The sequence below is a fragment of the Macrotis lagotis genome, chromosome 2, assembly GCF_037893015.1.
Source record: "Macrotis lagotis isolate mMagLag1 chromosome 2, bilby.v1.9.chrom.fasta, whole genome shotgun sequence".
NCBI classification, from domain to species: Eukaryota; Metazoa; Chordata; class Mammalia; order Peramelemorphia; family Peramelidae; genus Macrotis; species Macrotis lagotis.
The window spans coordinates 137,354,822-137,380,189 of record NC_133659.1 but is presented as its reverse complement, the minus strand read 5'-3'; the positions used below and the strand labels follow the sequence as shown (position 1 = coordinate 137,380,189).

Genomic DNA, 25,368 nt, shown 5'->3' with positions numbered 1-25,368 from the left:
AAATAAGACAAGTGGAAGATATTAAAAGTATAAGTCAGGAAAAGAATAAACAAAACTATATTTTCTGATGGCGTGAAAGTTTACTTAGAAAATCCTACATAATCTTCAAGACTGTAATTGAAAAGCATAATTGGCCTCAGTAATTAGAGGACATGTAAAATAAACTCACAAAAATCAACAGCATTTCTATATAATAGCAAGATCTAAGAGTCAATAGGAGAAAATGAAGTCTCATTCAAAACTGGAACAAAATGCATAAAATTTCTGAGTTAACTTATCAAACTATATTCAAAACCTGTAATAGATGCAGAAACAAAATGATCTTTCTTGTTCATTCATTTCAGTCATGTCTTGATTCTTTTTTACCCTATTTGGGGTTTTCTTTGCAGAGCTACTGTAATGAGTTGCCATTTCCTTCTCCAATTCATTGCCTGAAACAAATAAAGTGACTTACCCAGAGTCACACAGCTAGAAAATCTCTGAGGCAAGATTCAAACTCAAAAAGATAAATCTTTTGAACTCTAGGCCTGGTAATCTATTCACTGTGCTATCCAGCTATCCAAAAAAAATTCTTAAAGAAACTTAAAAAAATACAAAAAATGGGGATAGCTAAGTGGTGCAGTGCATAGAGCAGCAGCCCTGGAGTCAGGAGGAACTGAGTTCAAATCTGTCCTCAGACACTTAATAACTACCCATGTGACCTTAGGCAAGTCACTTAACCCCATTGCCTTGCAAAAAAATGTATATACAAAAAAATCCCTTAAGTAATTGGAGATGCAGTCACATGTCTGTGACCATGATTCATGCTATGAAAAAATAAATGGAAAGTGGACTGACAGAAATTATGTATTACAATAAATTCAAGATGAACACATTCCCTGAATATTACAGATCATGCCTTTAAAAAATTAAAAGAGAAGTGGATTACATATTTTTCACAGCAATGAGAAAAACTGGGTTTCTTAACCCAGTAATGAATATTATATTTGCAATTTGCAAAAGATCAACTATGTGAAAGAATGCTCCAAATCATTAACATTAACAAATGTAAATCAAAGTGACCCTGAGTCTACTCCACACCTAGGAAATTTGGAAGGTGTTTCTAGTAAAAATGCCTTAGTCATCTTTGCTTGAGCCCATAGTAACATTTTTATCAATAAATATTTAGATGACATTCTTGTATTTATTAATTATATAGAACTGGACAGAAATAATCTACTTGTTACATAATAGCATCTCATATATTCATATAGATGTGTGATCCTGCCTGTGAGTTTTCTCCAGTGATATAGGTTATAGCCTATCATACCTGTCTTTTATATGAGCCTCTCATCCAGGTTCTCCCAAAATGTTTGCCAAATAAGTCATTCAACATGCTGGAGACCTTACATACTTTCTCCTTATGTTTGTTTACAGCCTGTCATCCTTCACTTTGAGATATGACCATCCAGTTTTCTCTGCCATTTGATTCCTTTATGGTCTTCTTTACTCTGACTCTTCTTCAGAATTTCTTATTTACTATCACAGATTGTTAAAGCCCACCATATACTTCTCCATTGCCCATTGAATGATACTAATCTTTTGTTTGTGTGCAGAGAAGTTCTGTTTGACTGTCCATTTTCTTTGAGTACAATTACTCAGAGGAGTTTGGCCTGTCCAGTCACACATCAAAAGACAAAATGAATAAAGCATAACTATTGTTCAGATTTCAACATTCATTTGAACTGAGCTTGTCCAGTTGTATCTATATCTAAGTACAATAGAGATGGAAAAAGAAGTTGGACTCAAAGCTCAAAATGAGGAGGAAAGTGGTTTATATGACTGTATGGAAATGGGATATCATTTCAAAAGGAAATCATCCTTTTACTGAACTTAAACTTCCCATCAAAGCAAAAGCCCATCCTTTCAAATGTAATAGATTAATAATGATGATGAGGAGGAGGATGATGTTTTTAAGAACCAGCATTTATATAGAGTCTTCCATGTTCTAGACTTGGTGTTATGGGCTTTACATTGATTATCTCATTTGATGCTCAGAGCAACCCTGGGAGGTAGGTGATATCATTGTGCCCATTTTATAGTTGAGGAAACTGAGACAAATGTTTGTTAAATGGTTAAATGAATTGCCTGGGTTCTCACAGTTATTAAGTGTCTGAGACCAGATTTGAAATTAGTTTGTACTAACTCCAAGTCTAGCATTCTATATACTGCATGCCCTAGCTGCCTCTACATAAAATACTTAGAACCAAACACAATACTACAGATGTGCTCTGAATAAGACAGAGTGCAGATGTCTGTATTCCCCAGCTGGATAATGAAAGTTTATTGTAGACTATAAAATACAATTTGGTGTGTAACCCAATAAGTTGATCTGTCAGTATGAATATCTTACATTGTCAGTACAAATGGGAAGTATGTAGATTGGCCACAAATTTGAATCTGAGGAAGAGAGCAGGCTAGATTGCAGTTGGGAAATTGCATTACTTTCAGTGATTCCACCTTACTGACTGCAACTGAAAAACACAATTTTAACAGATATATTCTTCCAGTGATGCTTGTTCTATAACTACAAACCATCAAACATTGTGCCCTCCAAATCAAAGCTGTGCATGTGTTGGGAAGAAGTAGACTGTAGTATCTCACCAGCAATTAATTCCTTTTGTGATGTTAAAAACTAACATTTGATATGATCAGTAAAAGATTTGGGAAAGTCCTGCAGAGAGAGCAAGGCTTAATAGATGATCAAACCTGAGTGCTGCATTGGTAAAAGACTGATAGGATAACTGATATAGGTAGATCCTCTAGGAAATATTTATGAGAAAATGGGCAAGAAATATATAGGATAAGCAAGAGGTAAAGACTGGGAATCATTTAGAAGTATCCATATTGATGAGGTCATGGATAATAAGGTAAATGAATCTCAAACTCAGAATGAAACATTTTTCTCATTTTTCCAATCAGAACACTTTTCCTTTCCAGACTTCTGGCATTTCTTCTTTCCTGAAATCATGCAGATTTTGTTTTTCAGTAACATAGAATGTCATTCACCTGGACTGGATGACATAAACCCACTTAGATCAGTCAAGTGCACTTGATCTAGTTAATGTTTCTTGGACTTCGGTTGTCTCTTTGCCATATTTTTTCAAGAATCTTGATTTTTAAAGATTGCTATCCTTCATTTAAAAAAAATAGACAAGGAAAATATTGGAATAAACTAGTTTAACTTTCAACAACTATTCAGTTTAAAAAATATTTAGTGCCTGCTATAAACAAGACACTACACAAGCTTTCAGAAAGATAACTTAAGTAGTCCTTATAATTCTAATAGGGTTGTGTATAGAAGGGAGAGAGAATAATGCAGAAGAGGAAGTGCAGGAAAAGTGCTATAAGAAAATTTAGAAGTTGAGAAGGGAGAGTTAAGTCTGCTATTAACTTTCCACTTCAGTGAGTATATTCTATTTTTAAAAAATGTATTTTTCTTGTTTGAAACATACCCAAAAATGTTCTTTTTATTGTTAACATTTTTTCCTTGAGCCTCAGCTTATTTCAAGTTTTTGTCAACCTGAAATTATTCTTATGTCATTGTTTTGTATTTTTCTTTAGTTATTCGGTCCATATATTATTTTTTTAACATACAACCTTTTCACATCTGAGGTCTTTGTTGTATTCCCTCAGCAATTTTGTTGCTTTCTTTAGATGCCTTGCTCTTTTCTTCTTAGATGAAATAGTTGCTGTTTTTGTCCAGTCATTTTAGTCTTGTCCCTCTCTAGGGTTTTCTTGGCAAAGATACTGGAATGGTTTTTACAATAAGGAAATTGAGACAGAAAGGGTTAAATGACTTGCCCAGGGTCCCACAGCTAGTGAATATTTAAAACTGGATTAGAACTCAGGTCCTCCTGACTCCCAGACCTGGGGCTCTCTGCACTACACCAGCTTAGCTGCACTAGGAATTACTTGGTACTGAACTGCCAGGTGTCCTTTGTGGCAGTTAATTTCCCATTTAGAATATTTGATCATGAGATTATACTTTTCATTTCTCTGAAGCCTTTGAAATGGACTTTTTTAAAGTCTAGGATACATGTTTAACTGGGCCAATTCTTTTTTTCCTTTTTTTTTTTGAAGGGGATGGTTGGGGTTATTAGAGAACAGTTTAAAGATAGAATCTCCTAAAATTCCCTGACTTCATTAATCCATTTTTTAATGTTGGTCAAAATTAAGTCTAGAGTAGCAGAATACCTCATTCTTTTACTCTAACTCCTAAGAACCTACATAGCATCCTCTTAATTTTTTTTTACCAATATCTCTGTACAATAGATAACACAAGTTATCATTGTACCCATTTTGAAGATAATGAAGCTAATAATAATATTTGTCCTTCATTTTTGAAGAAGACCATGACATCAGAGAGGTGATGTCATGACAAGCACATGAATTGGATTTGAGTGAGGGGGGGAAGGGCTGTGCTAAGTTAGCAGCCTCACTTTCTCCTCTAAAGCCATCTGAGTCCAGGCTAGATATGAATTGAAATGCCTGGAGATGGTCCTGAAGTCTAGGGAATTGGGTAAGTGACTTGCCCAAGGTCACACAGCTAGTAAATGCTAAGAGTCTGTTATCACATTGGAACTCCTGTCCTCTTGACTCTAAGACCAGTGCTCCATTCACTGTGTCACCTAGCTGGCCCTATTGAAACTAGCTTGTCTAGAGTCACATAGCTAAAAAGACTTAGAACTAAGGTCATCTTCTTCCAACAATAATACTTTTTTCCTTTAGGTTTTTTGTTGTTTGTTTTTTTTAGGTTTTTTCAAGGCAAATGGGATTAAGTGACTTGCCCAAGGCCACACAGCTAGGTAGTTATTAGGTGTCTGAGGCCGGATTTGAACCCAGGTACTCCTGACTCCAGGGCTGGTGCTCTATCCACTGTACCACCTAGCTGCCCCTCCTTTAGGTTTTTTAATGACTTTTTTAATAGCATGGACATTTCCATGTGTACACCTTCACATCACCCCAAGAACTTTATAATAAAGGAAAAAATATTCAATTTGTCAGCATTTTTTAAGCTCCTACTTTGTTCCAGGACCTCTTCAAAGTACTGGACCAACCAGGAACTGTCTTAGCATTTGGAGTCATATGGCCTTGAGATGCAGCCCTGGTCATGGCATTTAGTCCTAGTTTAGTTGTTTTTTTGCATTGTTTTTAACTTCAGTTGTTGGACATCCTCTTTAAAGTTCTTTTGATACATTTTGCTATATATAGGACCTTAATTTTTTCCTTTATCTACTTAGATTACCTATCCAATAATGGAATTTCTGGGCCTTTGCTCTTTTTTTTTTTTTTACACTACAGCAATAGTGCCTCTCTGGTGTTCTGATTTCAGTAGCATGTTATTTTTTAGATTTTTTTCAAGGCAATGGAGTTAAGTGGCTTGCCCAAGGCCACACAGCTAGGTAATTATTAAGTGTCTGAGGTTGGATTTGAACCCAGGTACTCCTGACTCCAAGGCCAGTGCTCTATTCACTGCACCACCTAGCCACCCTAAAGTAGCATTTTCTAATCAACTGAACCCATTCTTTTTTTTGGTAGTTTTTTTATTTACTTTCATCCATATGCACATGCATATTTTTAAGTTGCAAAATTTCCTTCTACCCTCCCTTTCCACCCCCCTCCCCCTTAGTGGTGAACAGTCAAGTTAGCATTGTACATATATATTTTGATAAGTATGTTTACAGATTAGTTATTTTCAGTATAATGAAGTAGGATTAAGGGAAAGAGATAGTAAGAGATAATTTTTGTTTTAGTTTTTTTGCAAGGCAAATGGGGTTAAGTGGCTTGCCCAAGGCCACACAGCTAGATAATTATGAAGTGTCTGAGGCCAGATTTGAACTCAGGTACTCCTGACTCCAGGGCTGGTGCGCTATCCACTGCGCCACCTAGCCTCCCCAAGAGATAATTTTTATAAAGTGTTCATCAGATTCTGAAGGGTTGTTTTTCTTTTCTTTTCTTCCTCCGTTGGCCTAGCTCTCTGAACTGTTGGGAGGAGCTGCTTCCATCATGGTTGTTCCTCACACAATATTGTTGTTGATGTGTACATTGTTCTCTTGGTTCTGTTCCCTTCATTTAACATCAGATCCCGAACTGAACCCATTTTTGATCTTGGGCAAATCATTTCACTTCTCTAATTCTTAGAACTATGGAAACCCAGAATTTAAAGAACTAGAAGTCATTTGATTAAAAAAAAAATTACCTGAGTGTTATTTCTAAGTGGTATTCTGGCCTCTGTTTGAAGATTTCTGACTGGGTAGCCCAGTACCTCTCAAGTATAGGTTGCTTTTCCTTATATAACACTGAATTTGTTGCTTCTGGCTCTGCCCTTTGGAGTAAAAAAAGAATAAGGATTATTCCTCTCCTACAAAAAAAATTCTTCACATACTTGAAATCAGCTCTGCCATCAGCTTTCCATAATCTTCCCTGATCCTCAGATGCTATCTTCAGGATACCCCTCCTCTGTATGTACTGAAGTTTGTCAGTGCTCTCTAAATACAGCCCACCATATTGGAAATTTTGTATTCAGTTTTGGGGAAGGCCACCAAACAGAGGACAACCAAAGTATACCAGAGTTAGATGAGGAAACTCATCTCTGAAACTAATTAGATGTATCAGATGATTCCAAAGTCCATTCTACCTCTAAATTTCTTTGATTTTTGTTATTCTGGGGGGGGGGGGGGGTCCACAATTGATTGACTAGGAGATTTTGTCCAAGGTCATGTAGTGGATCAGAGTGGTAGGAAGAGAAAGGAATAAGTATTTATATTGTGCCTACCATGTGCTGAATACTCTGTTGAATGGTTTTTACAAATATATCATTTGATCCTCACCACATCCCTATAGGGTAGATCCTATTACTATCCCCATTATATAGTTGAAGAAACTGAGATAAACAGAGTTAAGTGACATGCACAGGGTCCCATAGCCAGTAAGTATCTGAGGTTGGATTTGAACTCATGTCACCCTGATTCAAGACCCAGAGCTCTCTATCAATTGACTACCAGTTGCTTTAGTGGCCTAATGGAACATGTCTATTGTACTTTTCATGATGAGCATGGCACTACAGTTATCTCCAATTATTTTTTGTTTGTTTGTTTAGGTTTTTGCAAGGCAAATGGGGTTAAGTGGTTTGCCCAAGGCCACACAGCTAGGTAATTATTAAGTGTCTGAGACCAGATTTGAACCCAGGTACTCCTGACTCCAGGGCTGGTGCTTTATTCACTGCGCCACCTAGCCACCCCATATCTCCAATTATTCACAATTATTTTCTTTAGTTCTATAATGATCATTTTGATTTTTTGATATCATGTGTTCCATAGATATTAAATAAATTATTATTTAGATAGACAGAAGCAGCATGACTTAGTGAGGATAAGGAGTTAGCCTTAGGGTCAGAAAGTTTTGGATTTAAATGTTCCCTCTGTCCTATTCTGGCTTCGTGATCCTGCCTGATCAAATTAATTAATACTTCAGTGCCCCAGACAGCTAAGACTCTGAGTTGCAGAGTAGATATCAATCTGCATTAGTAAAGGCAGTTTCTTACTGAGAGCTTCCTATATAAGTTGAAATCACAGGTCTAGTTCCCCTCTCAAAAATCATTTAAATTAGCCCAAGTTTGAAACTGAAGATGTGGGTTCAATGAAATTTTTTAAAAAGAGCTATTCATTTTTTCATCTAACAAATCTTTGTTAAGTGCCTATTATATGTGAGGCACTGTCCTAGTCTTCATGATATAAATCTTAAATCTTTTTTGATATATTTATGAAAAATAAATGATTGAAAGAAAAAACTAACCAAGAGTGGTAAAGTCACATAATTTTACCACTGATTAGAATGGTCTACTGTTATATCAGTGTTTCCAATATAAGCAGAACTCTTATGCACAGTACTACTCTCTTAGGACCCCTCATAAGTGGTCATTCAACCCTTTTTAAAAACTACATTTCATTGATTTTCTTCATGCTATATTTATAGCTAAGTCCATATGTTTAAAATTCCACTTTCTCTATTGTATCCCTGTGATGTTTCAGTACATAAAATAAGATCTTTACAAACACCAACCCGAGACCGATGCTATACAGCAATTTAACAGCAAATTTCTACTTTGGGTATTTAACAATAATTGGGATGTTTCTGTTGGCCTTACATAAACTCTGATTCATAGTAAAATCTAACTACCAACCCATTTGACAAAACTCATACTACAAATAATCACAAATTTGTTTCTGGTTGTGCTTTTTATTCACATCTATTTAATTTTTTGTCTGATGATCTTATAAATCTTCCAGTTTAAATGATGTAATAAATTGGAAATCAGATCAAATAGGTGCTGTTAAATATTCCTATTTCTCCATTGAATTTGTATGTTTTTTTCTAATTCTTTTAAGATGGCATATATTCTGTAATATATAAATAAAGTAGATATTCCTCATTACAACTATCATATAAAGCTGATATAAAGCTTTCTGCCTTAAGAGATTATAAAACTGGGCGGCTAGGTGATGTAGTGGATAAAGCACCGGCCTTGGAGTCAGGAGTACCTGGGTTCAAATCTGGTCTCAGACACTTAATAATTACCTACCTGTGTGGCCTTGGGCAAACCACTTAATCCCATTTGCCTTGCAAAAACCTTAAAAAAAAAGATTATAAAACTTAGGTCTCTAGGGAATCATTTTTCAAAGACTGAAATTTGAAGTTCTTATTTCCAGAACTTAAACCTAGCCCATTGGATATATAACTGCAGTAGAATTTTTTAATTATTATGGTAAAAAAGTTATGTGTTCAAATCAAGATATATATATATCATTAAGTACCTGTAATTAGATTACATCTTGGATTTCAGTTATAAAAAGTAAGTTTACATTCAAGTAAACAAACATTAAAATTTTTTGAATTCATAATGTAAAAGAAATATGATGTCCTTTAAAAAAAATAGAAGTTTAAATAAAAAGGACAAGATTTTTAATATTTTCTTAAGTATCCTAAAGGGAAAAAACATAGAAACCTGTTTTTAGAGTACCCCTCTTTGATTTATCTCCTCAATACACAAGAAAAAAAGGACTTATTATTATACAAATTATAAACTATAGCCAAAATTATTTGTATAGAGTGACCAGAGAGAATGGAATTGAGTAAAGAATTAAAGTCTTTTTCCCCCAGCAAATCTAGCTTGTTAGAAAGGCAAAGATATAACAGATTTATCTCACTTTAAGTAAACCCAATATATTAAAATTCAGATTTATAAAATAGATAAATCTTGTTATTTTCCCATTACAAAACAGTTCATTTTGGTGTTTCTCAAAGGAATTTGATAGGATTGTTTATAGGGTTAAAATCTGTTTATACTAAGAATTTCAAACAGTATATGTAGTGAAAAGGGAAGGAAAAGGCTCTAAATTTGGAGTCAAAGATCCTGGGAATTGGACTAGGGAAGGCGTCTTACAAGAGAGTGAAATTTGAGCCTGGAGCTCAAGAGATTGGGTCTGTAAATCTAGGAATCAACTCTCTGGAGACCTGAGAGAGCTGATGAGATCATCAAACAAGATAGTGAATTGGGAGAAGAAAGGAAGGTCCAGGACAGACCTTTGGGGGACACCAGCACTTAGTGAGCTGATTGAGATGAAGATCCAGTGAGGCAAACTGAAAAGGAGTACTCAGTCAGGGGAAGAGGGTAATCAACAATGTCAAAGAAAACAAGGAGATCTTGTAGGAAGAGGATAGAGAAAAGCTTTCAGATTTGGCAATTGAGATAATTGCTGATTTTGAATCAGATCCAACTGAATAATGAGGTAGAGAAACAGATTATAGGGATTTAGAAGAGAGTAAAAGGAGAAAAATATTGATACCTATTGCAGATAACTTTTTCAAGGACTTTAGCTATGAAGGAGAAGAGAATACAATAAGTAGAAAGAACAGTAAGATCCACTGATGGCTTTTTTTTTAGATGGCTAAGGCCACATGGGCATGCTTGTAAGCCATGAAGAAGAGCTAGTTTATAAGGAGAAATGGAAGATGGGGGAAGATGAGGAGGCTCAGAGATGCATGTAGATTAGCTTGTCTTGGTAAAGAGAAGTGTGATCTCTTGGTGTGAAGCAGATAGTAGGCAACTTCTGAGTGATGTCAGAGGAGGAGGGAAGAAGGTCATTTATCAAATGATTTCAATTTTTTCAATGAAATATGAAGCAGGGGGGGGCTAGGTGGCGTAGTGGATAAAGCACCAGCCCTGGAGTCAGGAGTACCTGGGTTCAAATCCGGCCTTAGACACTTAATAATTACCTAGATGTGTGGCCTTGGGCAAGCCACTTAACTCTGTTTGCCTTGCAAAAAAAATATGAAGCAAGGTCTCACCTAAGTAGATAAAGGGGGAAGGTATGCCAAGGAACCCCGGAAGAAACATTGTTTGGAATAGCTATTGTGGTAATTAGGAGAGCTTATCTGTTTAGGGAGCTACAAGGGTTTTCCTGCTACATGTCCAGCCTAGTTAAGATTATGTAACTGAAATGTATAGTGGGCCCACTATGGTCTTTCTATAGTTCCACTCAGTAATACATAAATAGGAATTAAGGTGGTGGATGGTAATCTAAGGTTTATGGTTAAACAGATAAGAGAACAAGGAACTCAAATACAGAGAAAATTGTAGAGTTGAATTAATTAATCCAGGCATTCAGATAGGAATATTTGGTTAAGCAAGGTATACCTATATTATTATATAGTTGTTTGAAAATCCATCTAATTAGTGAATAGTTTTTAAATTGTGTTTTGCAGTTGCTATCATTGATGACAGGTGCCTAGGAGGTCAGCATTGCTGAGGACTGGTAAAGACTGCTGGGGGTTCATTAATTAATGACCCAGGAGGGTAAGAAAGGCCATAGATTGTATTTAACAGGTTACTGCAAAGGGTTCCAAGTAAATTCACAGAGTTCTTTATGAAAGCAGCAAAATGGAATAAATGAGACTTTTAAAAAAAATAGTAAAGTTAAGAAGGCAGCTGCAAGTGTGACCTCACAGCTGGGCTAGTGGGGGAGAGCATCATGACACAGATAGACAGAGATAAAGACAGAGAAACAAAAACAAAGACAGACAGAGACCAAGAGACAAAGACAGAGACAGAGACAGACAGATATAGAGCATAACTTACAAAGGAGCCTAGCATGTTGCTGTGTTGGGAGGAGCTAAAGAGAGGTCAACACCTGAACTTGACTGGGTCAGGCAGGGCAGTGTGGTACTGGGAGATGAGTAAGGGATGAACTGAGGAGAAGGTTAAGCTTGTTTCTATTATCTCAGTGGATTTACATCTCAGAAGGGGTTGAGGTGCTGAATAACAATGGGAAGGAAAAGCACATATAATAGTTCCCATAATTTTTTTCATCATCATAACTTGCAGCAAATATCCAAGAATTTGGACCAGTGGCATATATTTTACTATAGTGGAAAAATTTTTCAGTCAGTTAAACAATTCAAAATAAATATATATGTCTGCTATGACTATATCTTGTATCTACTATGTGATGCACTCAAGAGTAATAAAGACATATATAATCCCTGCTTATAATAACCACCTTAACAATAAGAACTGATATTTTACACATTCTTCTTGTTCAGTTATATCTGATTCTTCATGACCCTATTCTTGGCAATGAAACTAAAGTGATATGCCATTTTCTTCTCCAGCTCATGTTATAGATAAGGAAGCTGAGGCAAGTTGGGTCAAATGGCTTGCTCAGAGTCACACAGCTGGGAAGTGTCTGAAGCCAGATTTGAACTCAGGAAAAGGAATCTTCCTGACTCCAGGTCTGGCATTTTATCTACTGTACTATCTATTATATTACTTCATTTAAGCCTTACAAAAATCTTGTGAGGTAGTTCCTATGAGTAAACTGAAAAAATGTTAAATGACTTGGCTATGGTCACTCATATAAGAAATGACAGAGATAGAATGTAAAATCAGGGATTCTTCACTACAAGTCTAGGACTCTGTCCATGATAACAGAGGTGACAGGATCTATGGTTAATATAATATGATAATTATGTATTGATAATATAATATAAAGTTCCTATATTATAATATATGAATATAGCATATTATAGAGAATATGAAATTGATACTATATCATTAATTTGATAATATATGATAAAAACAAAATAGAGTTCTGTGCAGTTAGATGAAGATATGCTCTTAGTAGAAAAATGGCACATGCTATAGTGCTAAATGGATTAATAAATACTTTGATGATGTGACTAATAGGATGGAGGAATGGAGATGTTCTCTGATCCTCAAACTCATTTAGAGTCCTTCATTATGTCCCAGCATCCTTGAAGATCACTGTAGCCCTGTAACTCACACTCTGAACTTCTGCCTCTGGGGTCCCCTTGTAGTAGAGGAAATATTTGACAGAAAAATGTGCATTGACAACTCAACTAGTTAACCTCTGAGCTAGCCTTACAGTACCAGAGTCCTATCCCAGAGTCCAAGCTATGGAGATAAGGTCAATGAACTTAAATAAAGTACCTTGCCCCCAGGTAGAAGACAAGTCCCTATCAACAAAACAATGGATCACTGTCCTAGCCTGAAAGGAGTCTTTGAGATACTCAAATAAACTCTCTCCTCCCTATACTTTCCCAACTGTTTATCAACATGGAGCTACAGCTGCTGCTATTCAGTTTAGGAGATCAAGCATTTCTAATTGTTGCAAGTGCAGTACTCTCTCTCCCTTAGGTTCTGCTGGTCACAGTAATTCATAAATAAACCTCTTTTTTGCCCTTAAATACCTGTCTTTTTGCGAATTCATCATACCTTCAAATCAGAAACTAGATCACACCCAAAACGTTTTTATGCTTCCCCTCCCTGATTAGATGTCTTCTCCAAGAACCTCCATTGAAAGAGGGAGATGAGAGATTCCATCTCTTCATTTCTAACATTTTCTAGACTTCATGTCCCCATGTTGAGTTCCTTTTCTTTCTCTATGTTGTCTTTGTTGATTAGAATGTAAGCTCTTTGTGAGCAGAGGCAGTAGTGTTTCTTTTTTGCTTGTGTATTTGTATTCTCATCATTTATCACAATGTCCCTCACACAGTGACAGTGCTTAATAATTACTTGTAGACTGACTGGTCTTCATAGTCTAGGTAAGACACCAAGCACCCAAATGAGGTAACAGTCAACTGAACTCACCATAGAGAAAGCAATTAATGCCTAATGCCCAATAAACTCTGGCAGAAGGGCTACACAAATCAGACAGACCCCCATCCACCATCCTCTCAAAGCCAAGGAAATGCAAAAGGTGGAAGATTCTCTGAGTGGTACAGCCCTGTCTGTGGTACTCAGAATCCTAATAGAGCTCAGCCAGAGAACTGAGGGACAGGGAACTGAGAGCCCAAGAGCATGGGCTCCATAAGCTCCCACATCCAGCTGGGGCTGGTTCTGTCCTCAGTCTCCCCACCCCCCACAGCCCCCTAGGAAGGCATGTAGAGGTGAGACTGAAGTCATGAATCATGAATTGCCCTATAGTAATGAAAAAAGATTGAAATGCTCAAAGATCTTAGGAGGAAAAAAATTCAATTAAAGCCTATGAGTATAAGCACAGAAAATAACTGGGAAGACATATGACTTCCAGATCAAGTGAAAGAATCCAGACTTCTATGAATGAAATATTGTGAAAAAAAATAAACCAAAAAATTAGTTCCTGCTGATAGGATTCTGGATTCTCAAGAAAGTATGGAATCACAGCAGAATATACTGAATGGTTTAAAAGAGAGTAAGAATAAAGCAAAATTTCTGGCTATTGACAGAAATAATTAGCAGAACAGAAAAATTTCAAATCCATGGTTGCAGCTCCCACCAAAGAAGCACAAAAAGAATAATTGAGTGACAATGTAAATATAGAAACAAAAGACAATCTGGAAGAAGAGAAGAAAACAAATACATTTAAAAGAAAAGTTATGATGTTATGATGTTTGACCTTTGTTCTAGAAGAATACCATGATATATCAGGGAGGTGATCCCATGAGAAGTACGTGAATTGGATGTGAGTGGGGGGATGCAGGAAATTTTGGGCATTTGTAATTAGAAACAAATTTTGTAATCGTTTTATGAATTTGATCTTTATCTGACCCTGGCCATGAACTCACCAGTGGGTGAAGTTGGATGGTAGATTTCATATACTCTATAGGATATCACATTAAACCAAATAGGAGCTCATCCTACAGCCATACCTCCAGCAGTAAACTATCTAATCCAAAAATCCAGACCACTCCCAAAAAACTTCCCCCAAATCCCCATGGATCCTGACAGAGTATTTAGCAAGAAAATAGAGCTTTTCTTGCTCTTTTTCTGTCCTTACCTTTCTGACTTCTAATACCTGAATCAGTCCCCCTCTGGCCTGCCTAATTAAACTGTTGAGCCCCCAAACTATGTGATCTTTGAAGAACTTTTAACTATCTCTTAATTTTATGCTCTCTGATTTACAGAACTTTTATCTCTCTTTTAATCTTATGGTCTTTAACTCCTAATGCTTGAATTAAATCACATGGCCTGCCTGATTAAATTGCTGTGCCCAAAATCACTTTTAAGGCTCTTAAGGGTCTTTTAGCTGTCACTTTTTTTTGTATTTTAATGATCTTTTAATAAATCTGTGTTTTCTTTTACCACTGCACTCCAAGGTGAGAGTTGTGAGTTCTTTTCAGGAAACTAACTAATCCTCCTGCAACAAGGAGATGCTGTCCTAAGACACCAATCTCACTTTCTCCTCTGGGGTCATCTGGATCCACTGACCAGATATGAATCAGGACAACTGGAGATGGGCCTGGATGCGAGATAGTCAGGGTTACACAGCTAGTAGATACCAAGTGTCTGAGGCTGGATTCAAACTCCTGTCCTCCTGACTCTAAGACTAGTGCCTTATCCACTGTGCCACCTAGTTGCCCCCATGATAGGGAGGGGGGCATGATCTTCATACAAACAAAAAAAAATCTTGAAGGCAAAATGTATAGAAATAATTTGTGGGTTATAAGTCTTTCTGAAGAACACAAATCAACTTGAACACCAAAATGCACTAAATAATACAAGAAAACGTAATAGTATTTCTGAAGACAGAAAATAAAGTGCCAATCAAAAGATAACCTCAAAAAAAACCAAAACAAAAAATCTATATGCAAATTTAAATTTAACAATTTTAACAATTCTCCTATCAAATACCAAATTCTACAAGCAATTTGAATAACAATAGATTGCTCTCCTTCCCCCCCCCCCCCCCATAACGTGGTCCAGAAGATCAAAGCAGTTTAAGATTACAACCCAGGTAAGCATACCTGAGCTTGGCTGTTAATGATAAAATGATAGAGTTTGAATAAAAGAGACATTCAAAATATTCTTTGAAAGAAAACTAGACCTGAAGAAGTTATTTACTTTTCAAACAAATCAGGCAGCAAAAAAATGAGAAAGAAAAACAAAACTGCAACCCAGGACATTAGGAAATTTCTTTCTAAATGCTCACAAAAAAACTGGAGAAGTAGAGACAAGCAAAAGTAAAGATCTGAGAAGCTTCATGACATCAGTTTAAACCAGGTCTTAAGAAATAATTCAGAGCTACAACTTTTGGTAAGGGGTAGGGGAGAGTCAGAGAGCCAGGAGTACTAAAGAAAATGGCAGTCATAAATTTGTGTATATCAGGTTAAGCTTTAATGTAACCCTTTTTAATATAAAAATTGTCAGTGAGTCATTAGTACTTACCAAATATTTTTGAACTTCTTTTCATTCATTCAGCATTTCAACAAAAAAGTGTTTAGCACCTATTTGTTATGTGTATGCCATGATTTCTCAAACCTATCCATAGCAGGTATTCCTGAACAATGTTTGGTTTTTAAATATAGGAAAAAACCTTCTCTATGTCTGATCAGACATTTTGACTGTTTTAAAAAATGCAAATCAGGGTGGCTAGGTGGTACAATGGATAGAGCACTGGCCCTGGAGTCAGGAGGACCTGAGTTCAAATCCAGCCTTAGACACTTAATTATTACCTAGCTGTGTGGCCTTGGGCAAGCCACTTAACCCCATTTGCCTTGCAAAAAAAAAACAACAACCTAAAAAATGCAAATCAGATGCCTCTTGGCACAGACTTGTGTTAAAGGTTTTTTAAAAGATCATTTTGTTATGTTTGTATAGTGTTCTTCACACACATTATTCTGTTATGTCCTTAATTAAGTAAAGAGGATACCCTATGAGGCCCTGAGGCAAGAGCAGTGAAGGAACCTGGCCCAGTGCAGCGATGACCCGGGCCTCCTCACTTATCTGGTCCACTTTCCATGACCCCATACTCATACACAGTATCTGCCATTGCTCCTCATGCACTATGGTACATTCTCTTTTAGTCAAATGCAGCTTGGTTTCTAGCACGTGTTTTATCATTTACTTCTTAGCTCTTCCTCATAGAAAGCACCTTGCAAATGATTTTGTAGAGCAGTTGTCAGCACTGTTTCTCAAGTAGACACTAAGGATACTGGTTTTGTTCCCAGTGTGCTGCTGACTTTAAGGGGGTGTCACATCAACAGTGCACATTATAAAAAAGAAAAATGTAATTAATTTGAATTTCCACATCTTTTCATAATTGGCTTTGGCTTCAAAGCACAGAATTCACTGTCAGCCATCCAGCAGAGGATAGAAAGATTTCTCAAATTCCCACTCATTTTTACTTGGACCTTCAGGCCTAGAGTTCCAAACGTCATGTAGGAGCCATGTGCAAAATGTACAGAAGAATCCATCCTTAAAATAAAAAGGCATCTGCTTTGCTCTGCCTATCAGGACCTAAAATCCTGAAATTAAAAACAAAACTTTGTATTGCTAACCCATAAAATCCATTTTTAAAAATTGAATTTGTTTCCCAACCTTCTGCTAGTTGCTGTTCTCATGCCGAAATGACATTTGTAATATTGACAGACAATGTCAAAGTGCAGTATCTAATCCAATGTTTTGTGGTTACCATTATAAAGCTTTTGTCCTGAACAAGTTGATTTGTCACTCAAAACTTCGACTTCAGAGAGACGACAGGTTCTGTGGTTACCTAATTATAATCTCAAGCATAATTTTTTAAAACAATTTCATATAGTGCTCACCAACCTATTCTGTTAAGTAGTAATTAAAGAGATATTATTACTGTTTACCACATGAACAAACCCCCAAAATGAGATGACAGTCAATTTATCCTATGCAAAAAAGTATGATCTATAGTTGATCATTAATTTCTACAGATTTTTAAGCATGAAGAAAGCTCATTTGAAATATCCAACATCATTTGTCTGAAATAAGATTTCTAAGCACTTATACATGAAGGGAAATAGCCCCCCAAATGATTTCTATTTTTCCTCTTCTAGGAAGACATCCAAAAAGATAATGATAATCTAACATAATCTAGTGCTATTCACAGGAACAATTCATATAGGCACTAAGGTCTTTTGTCTTACCTTTTTCAGATCATTCAATACAAAATATTTATATTATGGAAATTCAGCCATAGAAGTAATTATCTGCTCCCAGGCTCCTTATCTTCCCCTGGAATCTCCCTTCTTTCCCTCATTTCAAGAGTTCAGAGTCCATAGACCTTTGTGCTAAACTTCTTGCTGTTATTTAGACCTCTCTTTATAAACAAAAAGAAAGTTGGTATCTACATTTGAACAATGTATCTTCTTAGCCAATTGTTCTTGGTTTTTTAAAAGTTCTTCCAGAAGATTTAGATGAACTGATACAAAATGAAAAGAACAGAACCAAGAGAACATTGTATACAGTTTCAACAATATTGTAGGATGATCAGCTATGAATGACTTAGTTATTCTCCACAATATGATGATCCAAAACAGTTGTGAAAGATTTATGATGAAAAACTGTTATTCTTCTCCAAAGAACTGATAGAGTATGAATGCAGATTGAAGTTTATTTTAGTTTTCTTGGGTTTTTTGGTCTGTGTTTTCTTTTATCACATGGCTAACATGGAAATGTGTTTTACATAATGACACCTATATCAAATTGCTTGCTTTCTCAAAGAAGGGTCTGGAAAGGGAGGGAGAGAACTTGGAACCCCCCAATTTTTTTAAATAAGTTAAAAATTGTTTTTACATGTAATTGAGGGGAAAAACTAAAATATTAATTTAAGTTCCTCTTGGTGTTTAAGTTTACAGCATACTTTACTACAACTCTTGAGAATGCTCTCCCTTGTATAAACAATTAGCTAGCTAGCTACTCAACTTCAAACTTCATAGGTAACTATGTTGGTAACTAAATAGTATATTCATGTTAAGTTTTATAGTATCATGATAAAAGTCTTTGGCATGCCTGCAACTCTCAAGTTTGAAGGAATTCTGCCCTACTGTTTTGACCATAACCTTGATTTACTCCCTAGTGCCTAGCATAGTACTTTACATATGGTAAATATATAACACAAATTTTAGTTTATAAAATAGTTAACAGGATAAAATCATTGTTAACTTTTAATTTTCTATTATCACCACCTTCAATTTTTAACTTGATCAACTACTTAAAGGCACCTCTTACTAATTTAATTGAAGTCATGTGAGGAGAGAAGAGGAAGAGGAAGAGGAAGAATAAATGGCTATGGGGGCAGCTAGGTGGTGCAGTGGATAAAGTACCAGCCCTGGAGTCAGGAGTACCTGGGTTCAAATCTGGTCTCAGACATTTAATAATTACCTAGCTGTGTGGCCTTGGGCAAGCCACTTAACCCCATTGACTTGCAAAAAAAAACTAAAAAAAGAAAAAGAATAAGTGGCTATGAGAAGAGAATTATTTTTTGTTTTTTGTTTTGCTAGACAGTTGGGTCAAGTGACTTGCTCAAGGTCACATAACTAGGGAATCATTGTCTGAGATCAGATTTGAACTCAGGTCCTTCTGACTCCAAGGCTAGTGCTCTATCTACTATGCCACCTAGCTGCCCTGAGAAAAGAATTTTTGAAAGATAATTCAGAGTATTAATTCTAAAAAGGAAACATTTCAGTTGGAGTTAGAAAATAATGGGGGAACAATTCTGAATCTAAGGTCAAATAGAAAATAAGACATATTGGGTGGGGTCTGAGGAATAGGCAAACTTAAATGTTATCATGAATAGAGATTAGGCTATAGACGAAAAAATAAAAAAGGAAGGAGATACAAAGAGGATTAAAAAAATAAAAAAGTTGTGTTGGTGGGGTGGGGACCCCGCTGGTTGTCACCATTTTCAGAAATGAATGGTCATGTATAAGGAAATACATAAGGACACAGGATTTGGAGTAAACTGAGACAGCTTTGACTTGAGGGAAAGGGGTTCACGTCTGCTTTTGAACACTTTGAACATGTTTTTGAATATGTTAGCGCTTTGCATTGTATTACCACTCACGAGGAATGTGGTCATCCCCAGCTTGTCAGTGAAAGCTTTGTGGCGCCACATCTCACGATCACATACGATGTTTATGGCACATACTCGTCTTATTTCATTCGCTTTTTGTGCTTTTTTTAGGCGCTCTCTGCCTTTTTCCCCTTAGTTACTATGGCAACAATAATGTCATTGATATGGGTGGAGCTTGATGTTAGCCACTAGTGCAGCAGAAAGAGGATTTTTATCATAGTTCATGAAATGGTGCCTTTTACACTGGATATGACAGTCAGGTGTGTTGTGTACATGTTTCTATTTATTAGTTATCCATTTTAAAGCCTTTACTCCTAAGGGAACATATTTTATAGAGTTTAATTGCAATTAATAAAAATAAAATAAATTTCTCTTGCTAAAAATGTAATTATTTCTCCCCCACCCCCTAAACCCCCTTTTAAATAATGTAGCTACCACCCTATAATTTCTTAGGATTAGAGGAATGTTTTTAATTCTTTTTAGTCTGTACCAAACATTGAGAATGTGTCGTAAGCATCAGAATCTTGATACACTGGAATGTTTAGTAAGCCCTAATTTTGATGAATAAATCTGTGGGATCACTCATTCTAAGTATTCATTCTAAAATAAGCTTTCCAAGAATTTCATATGCTGAATAAAATGAAACCTATTTTGAAGGGACCTAGCTGTCTTATTTGGGCATTTTTTAACACTAATGAAAACCATTTACAAAAGAGTAGATTGAATTTGTGTTTTCACAAATTAAAAAAGGATTTGATCTCTAATTGAGTGACTCTTAGAAGGGGTAAAATGATTTAGGTTCATTATCAAGAGACCATGTGAGCAGGCTCAAGATAGATTGCTCTCTTCACTGGATTTTTCTCACTATTGTACCAGTCTCATTCTGCACCTTCCTCCAACCCCCCCCCCCCAATATTCCCTGCCACAAAGGTTCTGTGAACTTGTATTTCTATTTCAAGTTTTTTCACCCTCAATGATGCCTTGGGGTTGGCTCTATTTCTTAGGCAGTTGAAATTAGTTGCCATTTGGGCCTTAAACCCCACAACACACCTGAGGGGGGGCCATAATCCCCAGCAAGTTACTGCCTGTTGTATCTTATTGCTTAATTATTATACCTATTTAATGCTATTTAGAACATTGTCAGCTGTTGAGAAAAGGTAATTATCACTAGTCAAATGAAAAACACTTTTTTGGCTGCCTTACGGATACACATTTTACTCGTACCTTGATACATAATGAAGCCTGATAGCAAAAGTTTTGCTTGTCTCTTCTTCAAGGCACAGCTGTTTCCCTGCTAAATTCATCCCATCTGTCTCCCCTTCCGTAAATCTGTAGGCAGTATAGCATGAGTACAGAAGCAGTTCAGTGCTATTTTGGATAAACAGAGCTGAAATTTGAATCTTTGCCATTTGCGATGCACACATTTTGTTTTACTGCTGTAAAGAGAGCTGTCAAAATACAACTACATGGATAATTTACTAAAAATGCAGTCAAATATAAGGTTGATCAAAAAGAAAGTGTGTAGGGTCCATCTGATCATTCCAGCATGTGAGCTGAAGGAAGTTGCTGACCTTTTGGTCCCCATTAGTACAGTCTTTCAGAGGGTAGAACCCAAAGTCTTAGTTTTCATTTCAGCCCCAAGGAACGTCCAGTCTGCAAAGCTGAAAGATTCACAGCACAGAATTCTCAGATTCCCTTGGGATCTTAGTGCTGAAAAGGACCTTAGTGATCATTTTAACCCAATTGCTCCATTTTGTCATTATGGAAGTTGAGTCTTAAAAAGTGTAGAGGACACACTGAAGGTCACATATGTAAAAGGCCTGTGACAGAACCAGAACTAAAATCTATGTCTCTGGCTACCCATCCATGTCTCAGTTACAGCACATTTTTTTCATGTAACCATTTGCTTTAACAACATGAATTATATTAAATATATTTATATACCTATGTGTATATATGTAATATTTGTACATATATGTGACATATACACCTCTAATTTATAAAGTGAATAAAACTTTGTCATGTTGAAGTTCCAATTTCATGGTCTACAAAGTGGTTTGTTACATTATCTCTTTCCTCAGTACCATAAAGCCAGATTTGCATTCTAGTGATGCTATCAGCCTGGATTATTGTCTATGAACTTGCGTTAATTTGAAAAAAAAAAACCCCAAGCCTTCTCTCTCTCTTCTCTCTCTCTCTCTCTCTCTCTCTCTCTCTCTCTCTCTCTCGGTAGTTCCTATAATGCCCTCTTTTGTCCTGTTGCTGCTGATAAGATCTGGATAAAAAGCAGAATGGGCAGTTTCTAGCCCCAGAGGCAGAAAAGATTCCTGGTCCCTTTCCATGTCTCTGCCCATGTTTCCCCTTCCCCTTTCTCCCATCCCCCACTCCTTAGAACCCCAGGGACCCACCACACCATATCAGCGCAGAAGCAATTTAAGGTGTACACTGTTTCATAGAAGGTAGGAAGAGTCTAGCAAAGTTTAAAAAAAAAAACCTAAGGTGGGTTATGGGAAAGGCTATTGATCATATATAAATTTTTCAATCATCATCATTATCTTTTTTCTTTAAACTAGTGAATCTTTTTAATCATTTAATTTGCTGCTGAAAAAATATTGTATAAATTACCTTTAAAATAGAGGCTCCTAAACTTTTTGCATGATTTGGATCTTTTTTGCCCCTCTGATGAAACATCTGAACCCTTGCTCAGAATAATGTTATTAAATGATTAAAATAAACTACATGGGATTATAAAGGAAACCAATAATAATGAAAAAAAAAAAAAGATCACTGACCCCGGATGAAGAAGTCCGATCTATAGTTTCTTTGTACCCCTGTTCTTTTTCTACCAAGTTTGCAATCAGGTCTTTCTGCTGTTCTGTTTAATAAACTGCCTTGGACAGTCTCTGTGATGACCTGGTGTGTAAAGAACACCACTGTAAGATTTCAACATGTTAAGATTGTGATATCCAAGTATAGTAGATCAAAGTAAAAATTATCCTAAGATAAACCAAAATTCAAGGAAGGTATTTGATTATCCTTTCTTTTCAATTCAAATAAGCAAATGTTTATTAAACACTTAAAATGTAAGGACCTAGGCATACAAAAAAGAATTGACAGAGGTGGCTAGGTTGCATAGTGGATAAAGTATCGGCCCTGGAGTCAGGAGGACCTGGGTTCAAATCCAGTCTCAGACATTTAATAATTACCTAGCTGTGTGGCCTTGGGCAAGGCACTTAACCCTGTTTGCCTTGCAAAAAAACTAAAACTAAAAACTAAAATAAAATAAAAAAGAGAATGATACAGTTGCTGCTTTCAAAGAGCTTGCAGTTTAGTGGAGGGGACAGTGGTCTGAATGAAAATAAGTATGCTTATTGATATAAGCCTCCATTGATATTGATAGCCTCCATCTTGTCCACTATGTTGGGGTGGCTAGGTGGCGCAGTGGATAGAACACTGCCTTGGAGTCAGGAGGACCTGAGTTCAAATCCAGCTGCAGATACTTAATTGCCTGGCTTTGTGACCTTGGGCAACTTACTTAACCCCACTGCCTTGCAAAGAACAAAAAAAAGTGTCCCCTCTATGCTAGACACTGCTGAGCACAGAATGTGATGAATGACAAAGTAGAGGTCCAGGCAAAGGGGCTTCTTTTCTTTCATCTTCACGATGGAAAGTCAATGGGGCAGTTCAGGTATTAAGGTTATTGCTATCTGCCTGAAGAACTTCCCCTGAACACTTTTGGACTGTCCATGCAGCAAAACTTGTGCTTTTAAGCTCATTTGTATATTGGGAGCTCAAATGTAGACACAGAAAATATTAAATTTACCCAACAGTAAAACTTTCTCACTAAACTCACCACTTTGTGAAAGCTGTGAATTTAGACAGAAATTCTGTGATATCCATCTACATGATAGAGCTGTAGGCTGCTCCTTGTAATACATTTTCATGAAAGGAGACCCTTCAACATCTGTGATGGGGGAGGAAAGAAGGGGACATTTTACCAAATAATCACATTCCCACACATACTCTTTTAAAAATGATCTCCGATAGGGAGGTCTGTCCCAGAGACTGATGGGAATTATCAGTTTTGCTTTATTTAGATGCAAAATCAGCAGTTGTAGGTGGCTCCACTGAGAATAGGTGCATTTTTAGCTATTAGGAAAAAGGACTGAGGATTGACCCTTTTTACTTGCTTTAGGTTTTTGCTAACATGGATAGTTGAGATATTTATAAAAGATCAAAGTGAATAAGTGTAAAAAATCAAAGGATCAGTGGCACATGTGTAGAATGAGGTGGTTTTACAAAGCTAATGGTATGGAAATAGGTGGTTCTTTGTTTTAACTTGTGAAAACTGTTATAATTGAGAACTGTGCTAATTGCTTGCAGTTGGAGCACTTCAGCACATTCTTTGGTTCCTGTTTTCTAGTTGTAATATGGAGTTTAGTGTTACATTTTGAGGTTTAACCTTTAGAATTGCACTGCATGCCAGGAATGCCAGATTAGAATGACCGTTTTGGCATCTGGAATGTGTTCTTGGCAATCAGAACCTAATTTCCAAGAAGACCCAGTGTATTCCTTTAACTGGAATTTTGTCAGAAAGAGCCAAAGAGCATTGATTAGTCACCTGGGACCATGATCAGTTATTTCATTGTGCTAGGAGAACCCTAGTACAGGGGACTTCCTTATTTCAGATGCTTGGGGATTCCTATTTATGGAAATCAACTTAATACAATTTATTAAGCATATTTGCACACATTGAACTATTTCAAACCAGTAATGCTGGAATAAAAGCAAAATAATACTGTGTATTTACATAACACCTTTCATTAGAAAATCTCAAGCCTTCGCTGACTTAACTAATCCTCATAACACCCTGTGAGGTGTGTAGGAAGTAAGGTAGAACAATAAACAAGAAATTGATGAAAAAGATCAAACAAGTTCATGCTGAGGGGGTGATACCTATCTCTACTGAAAATCTGTTTTCATTCAAATTCTTTTCATAACATATTTGCGATATTGAGGATAAAAGTATAAGTTCTAAGTATATGTAATCATCATTTTTAATAGTAGCATGTTACTTAACATTGTTGTTTTTTGTCTGCTTTTTCCAGTCTACAGTTAGGGTCTTCGCTTATTAACTTACTTTGACTGATGTGATAAATAGAAATGTCAGGAGGTGCATTTCTTCTGGCCTATTGTAATTACACTTTAGAAAATCATTGATTGCTCCTTTTCTTTATTTTTTATGACCTTTCCTAGCCTGGATAAGATAATATGATTATAGAATTTTGAACAGTAGAATAATAATCTTATAGAGATCTTTCATTTTATAGATGAGGAGACTGAGTCCCAGAGCAATCAGAACAGAGATGTGAACCATGATTCTCTAACTTTATGCCTATTATTATTCCAATTTAATGGGAAAGGGGCATCTAGCACTTACTCATTGGTACACAGGATATTCCCAAATTGCCATCATAATAATACACCATACTTAAATGGCATTTTTTGAGACAACATGGGTGAAAGGGTAGCTTCTGAGACAACCAGTAAACTTACATGGGAATGACAACATCAAAGGAAGCATGAGTCAAACAAAAGCTGTTCAAAGACTTTCTTCAGCAGGCCTAGTACTAACCTAGAATATCAGGAACATGAAACTATAACTACAGAAACTATCAGGATTTAAGTGGATCATCTAGAGTGTGTCTGAGATTTAGAAAACAGAATCTAAGGGAATGGATGAGTGTTAGTGAACTAATAACTACAAAGATGCTTGCATTTGGGATGATAAAATATTGCTTATTTTATATGTTTACTGAGTATATGGGCTACTGTTATATCAGATTAAGAATCACTTCTATTTCAAAGAGAATGCATGCCAACATTGGGATTTTATTTATTTATTTATTTATTTATTGAATTAATATACTTTAGACTGATACTTTAT

General features: G+C 36.2%; 1 protein-coding gene across 5 annotated transcripts in view; it reads left to right on the top strand.

Moving 5' to 3' along the window:
- Positions 1 to 25,368, top strand: part of SDCCAG8 (SHH signaling and ciliogenesis regulator SDCCAG8) — a 296,601-nt gene that overhangs the window by 222,001 nt on the left and 49,232 nt on the right. Inside the window, exon 18 of one of the 5 annotated variants that reach the window (XM_074222890.1) lies at positions 1 to 25,368. This exon is cut by the window's left edge and continues 15,444 nt beyond it. The exons of the other annotated variants lie outside the window; for them this stretch is intronic. The gene's annotated coding sequence lies outside the window, so the exon portion shown is untranslated. 5 annotated transcript variants of the gene reach the window in all.